A 13,905-nucleotide genomic window follows, 5' to 3' on the forward strand; every position below is an offset into this window, starting at 1 on the left:
AATGGCTACCTGTATTATTTGCATTGAACCCTCCCTTTTTACGCTGATACTACTACTTGCTGTTTATTAAACTGTACTCCCGCACATCGGTACCGGTACACCCTGTACAGTATATAGTCTTGTTATTGTTATTTTATTGTTACTCTTTTATTTTTTACTTCAGTTTATTCAGTAAATATTTTCTTAACTCTTATTTTTCTTAAAACTGCATTCTTGGTTAAGGGCTTGTAAGTAAGCATTTCACGGTAAGGTTTACACTTGTTATATTCGGCGCAGGTGACAAATACAATTTAATTTAAGGTTCACCTTTCAACAGGACAACGACCCGAAGCACGCAGTCAAGACAACGCAGGAGTGGCTTCGGGACAAGTCCCTGAATGTCCTTGAGTGGCCCAGACAGAGCCCGGACTTGAACCCGATCGAACATCTCTGGAGAGACCTGAAAATAACTGTGCAGCAACGCTCCCCATCCAACCTGACAGAGCTGGAGAGGATTTGCAAAGAAGAATGGGAGAAACTCCCCAAATACAGGTGTGCCAAGCTTGTAGCGTCATACCCAAGAAGACTCGAGGCTGTAATCTCTGCCAAAAGTGCTTCAACAAAGAACTGAGTGAAGGGTCTGAATACTTACGTAAATGTGATATTTCAGTTTTTTTTATACATTTGCAAAGATTTCTTAAAACCTGTTTTTGCTTTGTCATTATAATATACTGCTCAAAAAAATAAAGGGAACACTTAAACAACACAATGTAACTCCAAGTCAATCACACTTCTGTGAAATCAAACTGTCCACTTAGGAAGCAACACTGATTGACAATAAATTTCACATGCTGTTGTGCAAATGGAATAGACAACAGGTGGAAATTATAGGCAATTAGCAAGACACCCCCAATAAAGGAGTGGTTCTGCAGGTGGGGACCACAGACCACTTCTCAGTTCCTATGCTTCCTGGCTGATGTTTTGGTCACGTTTGAATGCTGGCGGTGCTTTCACTCTAGTGGTAGCATGAGACGGAGTCTACAACCCACACAAGTGGCTCAGGTAGTGCAGCTCATCCAGGATGGCACATCAATGCGAGCTGTGGCAAGAAGGTTTTCTGTGTCTGTCAGCGTAGTGTCCAGAGCATGGAGGCGCTACCAGGAGACAGGCCAGTACATCAGGAGACGTGGAGGAGGCCGTAGGAGGGCAACAACCCAGCAGCAGGACCGCTACCTCCGCCTTTGTGCAAGGAGGAGCAGGAGAAGCACTGCCAGAGCCCTGCAAAATGACCTCCAGCAGGCCACAAATGTGCATGTGTCTGCTCAAACGGTCAGAAACAGACTCCATGAGGGTGGTATGAGGGCCCGACGTCCACAGGTGGGGGTTGTGCTTACAGCCCAACACCGTGCAGGACGTTTGGCATTTGCCAGAGAACACCAAGATTGGCAAATTCGCCACTGGCGCCCTGTGCTCTTCACAGATGAAAGCAGGTTCACACTAAGCACGTGACAGACGTGACAGAGTCTGGAGACGCCGTGGAGAACGTTCTGCTGCCTGCAACATCTTCCAGCATGACCGGTTTGGCGGTGGGTCAGTCATGGTGTGGGGTGGCATTTCTTTGGGGGGCCGCACAGCCCTCCATGTGCTCGCCAGAGATAGCCTGACTGCCATTAGGTACCGAGATGAGATCCTCAGACCCCTTGTGAGACCATATGCTGGTGCGGTTGTCCCTGGGTTCCTCCTAATGCAAGACAATGCTAGACCTCATGTGGCTGGAGTGTGTCAGCAGTTCCTGCAAGAGGAAGGCATTGATGCTATGGACTGGCCCACCCGTTCCCCAGACCTGAATCCAATTGAGCACATCTGGGACATCATGTCTCGCTCCATCCAGCAACACCACGTTGCACCACAGACTATCCAGGAGTTGGCGGATGCTTTAGTCCAGGTCTGGGAGGAGATCCCTCAGGAGACCATCCGCCACCTCATCAGGAGCATGCCCAGGCGTTGTAGGGAGGTCATACAGGCACGTGGAGGCCACACACACTACTGAGCCTCATTTTGACTTGTTTTAAGGACATTACATCAACGTTGGATCAGCCTGTAGTGTGGTTTTCCACTTTAATTTTGAGTGTGACTCCAAATCCAGACCTCCATGGGTTGATAAATTGGATTTCCATTGATTATTTTTGTGTGATTTTGTTGTCAGCACCTATGTAAAGAAAAAAGTATTTAATACGATTATTTCTTTCATTCAGATCTAGGATGTGTTGTTTAAGTGTTCCCTTTATTTTTTTGAGCAGTGTATATTGTGAGTAGCTTGATGAGGGATTCTTTTTTTTATCCATTTAAGAATAAGGCTGTAACTTAAAAATTCTTCAGGATCGGTGGGTCCCCTGCGGGACGGTTGAGCTAACGTAGGCTTATGTGATTAGCATGAGGTTGTAAGTAACAAGAACATTTCCCAGGACATAGACATATCTGATATTGGCGGAAAGCTTAAATTCTTGTTAATCTAACTGCACTGTGCAATTTACAGTAGATTTTACAGTGAATAATACCACGCTATTGTTTGAGGAGAGTGCACAGTTTTGAACATGAAAAGTTATTAATAAACAAATTAGGCACATTTGGGCAGTCTTGATACAAAATTTGAGCAGAAATACAATGGTTCATTGGATCAGTCCAAAACTTTGCACATACACTGCTGCCACCTAATGGTCCAAATCTAAATTGCACCCGGGCTTGAATAATACATTATGGCCTTTCTCTTACATTTCAAAGATGGTAGATTTTTTTTTTCTTTGTATTATCTTTTACCAGATCGAATGTGTTATCTTCTCCGACATTACTTTCACATTCCCACAAACTTCAAAGTGTTTCCTTTCAAATGGTACCATGAAAATGCATATCCTTGCTTCAGGACCTGAGCTACAGGCAGTTCGATTTAGGTATGTCATTTCAGGCGAAAATTGAAAAAAAGTCAAGGGGTCTGAATATTTTCCGAATGCACTGTACATCAAAGAAAGAAAAACAATAGAATCCACAAAATATATGTTGTGCACTTCCTTCGCTGTATTCAGTTATTTTCTATCATTCGGCAATTGAGAGTAACAAAATATTGTATACTTCAAGTTGAGGCCTACTTGAAAGGGTGAAATAGCAACAAGTCTCTCAGTCTCATTGTAAAATGAGACATTTGTCCATGTTTCTCTAAATGTCAAATTTCGAAGTTGATCTAAATGTCACATTTCGAAGTGTTTGTTGACACAGCACTGCCTATCACTGGGCTTGAACATGCCACCCTCCAATCCAGAGTCTGTGGATTACCCCTAGCTCTCACAGTCTCACTGCAAAATGTTACATTTGCCCACGTTTCTCCAAACATAAAATTAGGAAGTTTCTCTAAATGTCAAATTTGAACTTGTTTGTTGACACAGAACTGCATGCATATTACTAGGATTTAACACTCCGATCATGAGTCTGCAGATTACGCCCATCCGCCATCTTTATCCACAACACCCTTACAAAACCCAAACCTGCTAGATGGCAATAGCTCACAGTGTTTCCCCTAGTGGAGACGTGGGTTGAATTAAAGGATGTATATCAAAAAGGGGTAGAGGAGAAGGAAACCCTTCACCTGGCACCATATTATTATATTTCATTCAATTTATTAACGTTTGATCCCGCGAAAATAAACAATATGAATTTTAAACCAACAGTTTGCAATGTACTTTTGAACATTCTGGACGCTTTGCGTCCTGGAACAAGGGACTTTGACGTCACTCAAGGAACGAGTCTATAAATAGCAGAGGCAATAGAAATAACTGGGAAAAGTATGAATATTTTGGATGAAATTGATATCCCATTGCCCAATAATACCAGATTTAAATTGGACCTGCCTATTCATTCATATAGGTATCTGATTTTAGAAATAAAAATACATATTTTGAGCATCCACATTATGCGACAGGCCTATATGATCAATTGCTTGCGCTTCACATTTGCAACATTGATCATGCAATGCATGCCTGGAGCTAAATTACTGGCCATAACCTTACCTACTTTGTCGGATAATAATCACCATTGAAAAATTCATCACAAACTCATTTAGGCCTACTGGAAAATGACAGCCAAGAGGCTACCTCTTTCTGAACAACTTCATTGATTCATTAAAATGACCGTAGTAGCTTCTGTAATACTGTACTGTAGTAGCTACAGTAGCCTAGTAGTTGAAAGTTGGCTGTGGCACTGATATGTGAAGACGAGGGTGCTCAAGTCCATTACAAGTCCGGTCCATCAATCAGGAGAATGGTGCATTTTTTTTCCATGTGCACCAGCTTTCACGGTTGCTGTAATTGACATACATACCTGCATCTAGCTATTCTTTACAGTAGCTAGTTAGACTAGCAAGTGCTTAATTTTATTACAAGTAGCCTAGGTTTTGAGAGGTGGAAAATATGAGCACCTATACAGTGGGGGAAAAAAGTATTTGATCCCCTGCTGATTTTGTACATTTGCCCAGTGACAAAGAAATGATCAGTCTATAATTTTAATGGTCGGTTTATTTGAAAAGTGAGATACAGAATAACAACTAAAATATCCTGAAAAACGCATGTCAAAAATGTTATAAATTGATTTGCATTTTAATGAGGGAAACTATGGTGTGTTTTCTAAGATGAGACTGCGGCAGCTAGTAGCCTTGTTGACATATAGGCTACTCCCCTGTATAGGCATTGAGTTGGCCAGCTGACGGGTTGTTTGTTGAACTAACATCCCCTGATCAATCCATCCCTGTGTCTCATATTTTACATGAGAAAATTGCAGTGTTATTATTATGATCATATCAAAATAATCGAATCAAATTGTATTAGTCACATGCACTGAATACAAGTGTAGACCTTACAGTGAAATGCTTACTTACAAGCCCCCAACCAACAATGCAGTTAAAAAAATAAAAATAAATAAATAAAAGTAACATGTAATTAAAGAGCAGCAGTAAAATAACAATAGCGAGACTATATACAGGGGGTACCGGTAGAGAGTCAATGTGCGGGGGCACCGGTAATTGAGATAATATGCACACGTAGGTGGAGTTATTAAAGTGACTATGCATAGATAATAACAGAGAGCAGCAGCGGCATAAAAGAGGGGCAATGCAAATAGTCTGGGTAGCCATTTGATTAGATGGTCAGGAGTCTTATGGCTTGGGGGTAGAAGCTGTTTAGAAGCCTCTTGGACCTAGACTTGGCGCTCCAGTACCGCTTGCCGTGCGATAGCAGAGAGAACAGTCTATGACTAGGGTGGTTGGAGTCTTTGACAATTTTTAGGGCCTTCCTCTGACACCGCCTGGTATAGAGGTCCTGGATGGCAGGAAGCTTGGCCCCTGTGATGTGCTGTTATGATTGGCACATTTCAGTGATGAATAGGCCTGCTATACCTTGCAAATCACTTTGTCATGTATTTATCACTCTATGGACATGTAAATTATCCAAAACATTGTGACATGTAATTTGACTGTTGGGCTATTGTGTCAGAATATTTTGTAGCAAATGGTTTCATAGGATAGCTACATGAAATGCTGAACAAAATGTTTCCAGTGCTAGTGCACTCAGTGGTTCCCCCAGTGTTATCACAGAGCACTTGACAGAAATCCAACTGCTTTTCAGAATAACTGCTTTTTTTTAATGAGGTGAAATAAGATTACTATTGGTTGTGAATAGGCTACTGGGTGGTTGTTGAGTTGTTTTGTAACGTTGTTTGCCTTGTTAAAATGTTTCATATACACCATTTTAAATGAAAGGTTTAGCAATATTAGGGTTTAGACACACAGAAAAAAAAGTCTACAGTTTAGTTAAGGCATTAATTCCCGACTGGGTTAGGAGATACAGAAACAGCTCTAGGTTTAACGTCAGACATTCATTCCGATTGGATAACATAATGTTAAAACAGAAAAACAACTTTAATTTAGCCATTTATTACAGCCTTTCCTGGAGTCTTCTGAGGGAGCCTCCAGACGTCCTGGGGACCTTCGAAAACGTAAAAATGTCAACTTGAATTTGGAGAGATCTCCCTGGAAAGAGAGATTGGTAGTATTATGTGCAAGGCTGAAGTGTTCGGTTAGTGGTTGTGGTTTTGGAACAGGACGCAATGCATTGAACTCTGCTTCCTTGTTGCGCATTGTTTATTTTCCAACTACTTCCTTCATTATTCTGTTTTGAATAGAAAAGACGGATAGTCACGGATGTTATATTTGTTCTAACGCACATGTGTAAAAAACGTTAGCTGTTACTCGGGTCAATGCACCTCAAAGCTTTGGAATGGACAATATTAATTTCCACCACTTGGCTGCAATTGCCCTTTCCAACCGCTAGAGGTCCGATAAACCTGTCACTTTGGCACGTTGGAGGCAGAACGCAGTCTGTAGTTTATAGGCAGAATGCTTTTCAAAATATGTAATTATTTTACCAGGCAGTCAGTTCAAACAAAATGTCCAGATCCATATACTGTAGGTGGGTGATTAGACATGCTTCGTTAGGTCCAATAATTTGAATCACTGTGTAGGCATTATTAACTGTGCATTGGGCTTACAATATAAGACAAACATGTAAATATGATTTTTTTTGTGTGTTATAATACTTGTAGGCCTATACAATGTTATGATTGCATGCAGTTATTTTAATTAGGCCTAATGAAATGCATGTTTTTGAAAATGTGGCTATGCTGTAGCCTGTGATTGTGTGCAGGCTATGTAGGCTATAGGCCTATAATTGAGGATTCAGGTTCTTATGGAATCAAATGCAATTGATGTTACAAATATCTTAGCCTACTTTTATGTATTATTTTGTGTTTTTTTTTATTAACTATTTAAGGTTATCAACACCACATCAAATCAAATGTGTATTGGTCGCATACACATATTTAGCAGATGTTATTGCAGGTGTAGCTAAATGCTTGTGTTCCTAGTTGCAACAGTGCAGTAGTATATAGCAATTCACAACAATGCACACAATCCAAAAGTAAGAGAATGGAATTAAGTAAGAACGTTCTGTGCTAATAATGTAAGAAATAACACAACAACAACACTGCAAAGTTGCTGAGGAGCAATAAGCAGAGCTGCCATGTCTGTCGGCGCCATCTTTCTCAACTCACATGGGCCTCTCAAGAAACACGATCAATACTGTCCTAAAATAAAAGGCCAGGGGTTCACATCAACTCCTGATTTTCTTAGGGACAATTTCTACTCTCAATAGCCTATAGCGTAGCCTAGTGGTTACAGCGTTGGACTAGTAACTGAAAGGTTGCAAGTTCAAATCCCTGAGCTGAGAAGGCAGTTAACCCACTGTTCCTAGGCTGTCATTGAAAATAAGAATTTGTTCTTAACTGACTTGCCTAGTTAAAAAAAATGTAATAAAAATAGAACACTAACACACACGTAGTGTACATTCATTTCTCTGGACCTGTGCTCGTAAACATGATTATTGAAATCCCACGCTCAGAGCAGCACATTGTGTAACTAAACTCATGCCTCTTTGAAAGTCTATGATTGATTGATTTTTCACACAGGAGGCTGACATTAACTCGTAGGCCTAATAGGCCATGTTCTATCAACACAGATGATATCTTACTGTACTGCTCCCACTTCTCTCTCTCTATCAAGCTGTATGTGTGCGTGCACACTTGTTTAAATGAGTTGTGACTTGTGACCATAGAATTGGGAATTAGAATACTAATTTAATAGGTTCTCTATGGTTGTGACAACTACATCGAGTGATGGAACGTGGATAAATGCACAAGGACAGCATGAATAGATAGAGACGCCACATCGCACACCTGACGCAATTTTCTATTGAATTTTTTTATTTGACCTTTATTTAACTAGGCAAGTCAGTTAAGAACAAATTCTTATTTACAATGACGGCCTACCCCCGGACGATGCTGGGCCAATTGTACGCCGCCCTATAGGACTCACAATCACGGCCGAATGTGATACAGCCTGGAATCGAACCAGGGTGGCTGTAGTGACGCCTCAAGCACTGAGATGCAGTGCCTTTGACCGCTGCAGCACTCAGGAGCCCAATTAGGCCTATGCATTCCATGAACACCTCTAAAACAATAAGACAATAGGAAAAATATACATAACTATTTATACGTTTCACACAGGTCTATAACCAAACAATTCTTAGGTCTATTGGGTTAACATTACATTCACATTTCATTTGGCACCTGGCCTACATGAGGCTCTATTTCTTTTGCAATTACATGTAGGGGACTTGGCCTGTTGGTTTTGATAGTCACGCTCTTCAAACCGACCTGTGGATGTAGAGCCGTCTGTTCGGGGAGAGACCTCTGCTGTAGCCCCAGCGGGGTGTCATTTGGCTGGGGTGGGTAGCAGCGGAACCCGGGGGATCTGGAGGAGCACAGAGACGCTGGGAAACATGGAGGATAAAAGACAGCCCCATGTCAAAGTTGTGAGAGAAACATGTTCTGCCCAGGGTGGTGTGGTGTGTGTGTGTGTGTGTGTGTGTGTGTGTGTGTGTGTGTGTGTGTGTGTGTGTGTGTGTGTGTGTGTGTGTGTGTGTGTGTGTGTGTGTGTGTGTGTGTGTCAGTTGAACAATATCAAAGAAGAGCTGCAAGGGCCAGGGGTAGACATTTGGTGGAGAAGAAGGGTTTCTTGTAAACAACAATATGTTGGCCTAAAATAACTGTTTTACTTTATTCAATAAAGTCCAGAAGTTCCATGAAATGGGATTTTTCAGTTGTGGGCTACAATTAATTATTACATGAAACATCTGAAAAAGGCCAAAGATCATAACCACAATGTCCAAAGAAATTGTCTATAAAACTTCAAAGGCAGCTATTGAAAATGATGTGTTTTCAGAATTCTTTCTTGAAAGTGAGATATAGCCTTGTGCTCTTACACTGGTCTTGGTTAACAGTCTTTTTAGCTAACATTCCTCTCCTTGTAACTCCGTGGAATGCTAGCTAAAACGTCTGGTAGGTCTACACAGGCTGCACATAGCAATTCAACAATAACCGTCATCTTCTTTGTGGGTTTTTGGACATTAACCTTTTGTCCAAATGTAGTGGTACCAAGTGTATGCTGTAGCTTATTAGGCTATTTATATATTTAAACTACATACAATGTGCAAGGATAAAGCCCACACACACACACACACACACACACACACACACACACACACACACACACACACACACACACACACACACACACACACACACACACACCACACAGAGTTGTGTAATGGAGACATCTGAGCAGGCAGGCACCGTTGCGTGGCAAACGGAAGAGGCTCTGCAGATGTGACAGGTGAATTAGAACGCTCAGTGGAGTGGCGGGAAACACCGGCTCATTATCGAAGAGATGTGCGCCAACGGTGAATAACACCTGGGTACCATCAAACCAACTGACTGTTCTCTCAGGGCATACCCTAGCTTTCTGCGGGGCCTAAGTAACATTTTGTTTGGCCCTCCAGGCCCCCCCCCCCCCCCCCCAGCTTGATGGCGGAGAGAAACAAATGTTGCAGTTTTAAAGAAAGTTTGCTGCAATCTTACACATTTTGCCATAGGGTGGAGAGACATTTTTTCAGTTTTAAAGCTAATTTCCTGTAATTGTAGCCATTTTGCCATTACTTATGTCATGTTAATATGATATCTGAGCTAGAGTAACTATCAGGGTCCCCTTGGCCCGTGCCCTTTGTGCCTGGTCATAAAATCGACCATGATTACTACAAGTGTAGATAGCTGGCTAGACTCATTTACCCATATAAAACAAGTTTGATGACATGGGCTAATTGACCCTCGACTGAGTTCCTCTTTTTTGGGTCGGCCAGCTAGTAGCTGGCGCAGCGTGAGCCGCACCTAGGGGCTAGACAGGGCGGACGGTGCTCTGATGAGCTGCTAGTGCAGCGCAGCTGAGGATAAATAATAAAGTGTGTCAAACCTGACTTATGCGGTCACTCCATTTAGACATCCCGTTACTTGACACATTTGCACCCCCTTCTCTCCAACTGCTCAGCGCAGTGAGGGAAATTCTCTCATATGGGCTAACTTTGGAATAGAACAGTGCCTCCGAGTTGCGCTTTGCTCCTTGTGTTACAGAATTGCGACGTAAAAGGCCCATCTCTTGAACCGTGAAAGCGAATTGGACAGGAACGAACATTTTAGTTTTTTGACAACATTAGAAGCACATTTTCTATGCTCTGCTGCCTATCACCCCTAGCCTCTTCTGCACCATACTGTGGCATTAACAAGGTAGGCTACAGTGCGCAGGAAAACACACCTTTGAGCTGAGAGCGCACGCAGAGACAATCTAAAACTGTTGTTCTAGCCTACAGTTTGATTTATAGGCTTGGCCACTATTATATAACCTATCTCCAGTTTTAAACCACCTCCATAGGTGACAGTTATTTTTTGTCTCAGTGCCACTAAACAAATTGACTTCTCCTCCCCTCTGTCCCTTCCTTGCCTTTTTGTATATTGTTCTTGCCGCTGCGTGTTGGTTTTGTCTGCCGGATGACCAGAGCACGGATTTCACTTCGTCCTTGAGAGAGAGAGACAGGAGAGATAATAAGAAGAGAGAGAGCGACACACACAAATTACCCCTACACACAGCGACCGACCCGATATCGAGACACGAGGAAGACGCCATCGTCACCGAGACCCGGTGAGTGATGGGGAGGTTTTTCCGTGATCGCTATTGCGCGCGCAGAGGGATGAAAACTAAGAGGAAGGGAGCTGTGGCGTGGTACTCTCCTGTTGTCGTTACAACGTTTACCGGCTGTGCATGGGGGTGGGGGGTGGGGTGTTCCCGGTGCTGATCGTGCTGTTCTCGGTTAGTGATTCTCTAAAGCCTTTTGGGATTAACTCCCCAACGCTGCTGAATAGTTTACCTCCGGAGATATTACACTCCAGACAGAGAAACAGTTTACCTCTTACACCGATAATTCTTGTGCATATTGTATATTTCAAATTGTATTAATCCAGGTTGCATTTTAGATGCATTTCTCACTCCAAACAAGTTATCTTCCTCCACAGCAAGTGCGTAGGTCTGTTTCAGAGATGACAGATAGTGATTGAGAGAGCCCAGTTTTGTCCCATCTCCTCATTATCTCCTCTCTCGTCTTCTTCCTCTCCTCCTCTCCTAGTCTTTCTCTCCTAAAAAGCGTTCTAATAACGTTGAGCGTCCAGTCCAAGTGTGTGTGTGTATGTGCGCGTGTTCACACTGGTCTGTCCACTCTAATGACCATCAACACGGCGTGGAGTCCAGTATTTATTTCGTCTGTCTCCCTGTCTCTCTGTGACTGATCTGTTCTTTGATATCTGTATAGTTTGTAAAGAGTTGTGTGACGCCGCAGCACTGGGCCCCTTGTTTATGAACTATTTGAGGAGACTGAGCACTCTGGCCATAAAAGTCACTGCTGTTACACTAGTGAGAGTTACTGTGTGTGTTGGGACTGCTTTTATACAGCATCTTTATATGGCTATGTATGGTTAAAGACGGGCTACATGAATATGTTTCTGTTCTGAATATCGTGGTTGCAGTACTAATATATGTAAATACCTATGTACATAGATAATGAATTAAGGTTCATGCTCTTAACGTGTTTATATATAGCCTATTGTTTCAATATGAATCATATGGTTAAAAATGGTTTATTTCCTTGCTGGGAGGGTTTGATATTTCCTCAGTCTCATGCCAGTGTAGCAGATATGATATAGTGGGTACAGTGGCTGTTATTTTGGGCAATGTTGGTAGAAGTGACTGTTCTTATCTCCTTGTTAAATCAGGGATTGGTTTCCGACCATGGGCAGACAGGGAGGGAACACAAACAACATGCTGTATACACGCATATACACGGGCATACACACACACACATGCACGCCATATGCATGCACACGCACATGCACGTTCATAAACACACGCCCGCACACACATGCACGCCATACGCTTGCACACATACATGCACGTTCATAAGCACGCACACACACACACACGCTCAAGCGCACACACACAAACACACAGTTTTGTATTGCTATCCTTGTGGGGACTAAATAATTGATTCCCCTCCAAAATTGTTTTTTCCCTAACCCCTAACCCTTAACCATAACCCTAACCTTAACCCTAAGCCTAACCTTAACCTCAACCCCAAACCCTAACCGTAACTCCTAACCCTAACCGTAATTCTAACCCTAACCTTAATTGTGACCCTAACCCTAAACCCAACCCCTAAGCCTAAAATAGCATTTTAACTCGTGGGGACAGGCAAGATCCCAATTTGCCTTGTAGTACTATCCTTGTGAGGACTTCTGCTACCAACAAAGATAGTTAAACACACACACACACGTACACACACACACGTACAGTGAGGGAAAAAAGTATTTGATCCCCTGCTGATTTTGTACGTTTGCCCACTGACAAAGAAATGATTAGTCTATAATTTTAATGGTAGGTTTATTTGAACAGTGAGAGACAGAATAACAACAAAAAAATCCAGAAAAACGCATGTCAAAAATGTTATAAAATGATTTGCATATTAATGAGGGAAATAAGTATTTGACCCCTCTGCAAAACATGACTTAGTACTTGGTGGCAAAACCCTTGTTGGCAATAACAGAGGTCAGACGTTTCTTGTAGTTGGCCACCAGGTTTGCACACATCTCAGGAGGGATTTTGTCCCACTCCTCTTTGCATATCTTCTCCAAGTCATTAAGGTTTCGAGGCTGACGTTTGGCAACTCGAACCTTCAGCTCCCTCCACAGATTTTTTTATGGGCTAGGTCACTCCAGGACCTTATATGCTTCTTCTTGAGCCACTCCTTTGTTGCCTTGGCCGTGTGTTTTGGTTCATTGTCATGCTGGAATACCCATCCACGACCCAATTTCAATGCCCTGGCTGAGGGAAGGAGGTTCTCACCCAAGATTTGACAGTACATGGCCCTGTCCATTGTCGTTTTGATGCAGTGAAGTTGTCCTGTCCCTCCAAAGCATAATAAACACCTCCAAAGCATAATGTTTCCACCACCATGTTTGATGGTGGGGATGGTGTTCTTGGGGTCGTAGGCAGCATTCCTCCAAACACGGTGAGTTGAGTTGATGCCAAAGAGCTCCATTTTGGTCTCATCTGACCACAACACTTTTACCCAGTTGTCCTCTGAATCATTCAGATGTTCATTGGCAAACTTCAGACGGGGATGTATATGTTCTTTCTTGAGCAGGGGGACCTTGCAGGCGCTGCAGGATTTCAGTCCTTACATTTTAGTCATTTAGCAGATGCTCTTATCCAGAGCAACTTACAGTAGAGTGCATACATTTTATTACATTTTAAATACTGGTCCCCCGTGGGAATTGAACCCACAACCCTGGCGTTGCAAGCGCCATGCTCTACCAACTGAGCTACAGTGGGACCACTGCGTAGTCCTTCACGGCGTAGTGTGTTACCAATTGTTTTCTTGGTGACTATGGTCCCAGCTGCCTTGAGATCATTGACAAGATCCTCCCGTGTAGTTATGGGCTGATTCCTCACCGTTCTCATGATCATTGCAACTCCACGAGGTGAGATCTTGCATGGAGCCCCAGGCCGAGGGAGATTGACAGTTCTTTTGTGTTTCTTCCATTTGCGAATAATCGCACCAACTGTTGTCACCGTCTCACCAAGCTGCTTGGCGATGGTCTTGTAGCCCATTCCAGCCTTGTGTAGATCTACAATCTTGTCCCTGACATCCTTGGAGAGCTCTTTGGTCTTGGCCATGGTGGAGAGTTTGGAATCTGATTGATTGATTGCTTCTGTGGACAGGTGTCTTTTATACAGGTAACAAACTGAGATTAGGAGCACTCCCTTTAAGAGTGTGCTCCTAATCTCAGCTCGTTACCTGTATAAAAGACACCTGGGAGCCAGAAATAGTTCTG

The 13,905-nt window shown here is 42.7% G+C and overlaps 1 protein-coding gene and 1 non-coding gene across 2 annotated transcripts in view; one reads left to right on the forward strand and one right to left on the reverse strand.

The window, feature by feature from the left end:
• The first annotated feature begins 10,532 nt into the window (after window positions 1-10,532).
• The window catches only part of LOC106609328 (transcription factor SOX-5), a 326,155-nt gene continuing 322,782 nt past the window's right edge, over window positions 10,533-13,905 (forward strand). Inside the window, exon 1 of the mRNA XM_045721992.2 lies at window positions 10,533-10,663. The gene's annotated coding sequence lies outside the window, so the exon portion shown is untranslated. The remainder of the gene's footprint in view (window positions 10,664-13,905) is intronic.
• trnaa-ugc (transfer RNA alanine (anticodon UGC)) lies at window positions 13,329-13,405 on the reverse strand. The gene has a single exon. It is a non-coding gene; the product is annotated as a tRNA-Ala (tRNA).

This window comes from Salmo salar, chromosome 07 (assembly GCF_965601325.2).
Source record: "Salmo salar chromosome 07, fSalSal1, whole genome shotgun sequence".
Lineage (NCBI taxonomy): Eukaryota > Metazoa > Chordata > Actinopteri > Salmoniformes > Salmonidae > Salmo > Salmo salar.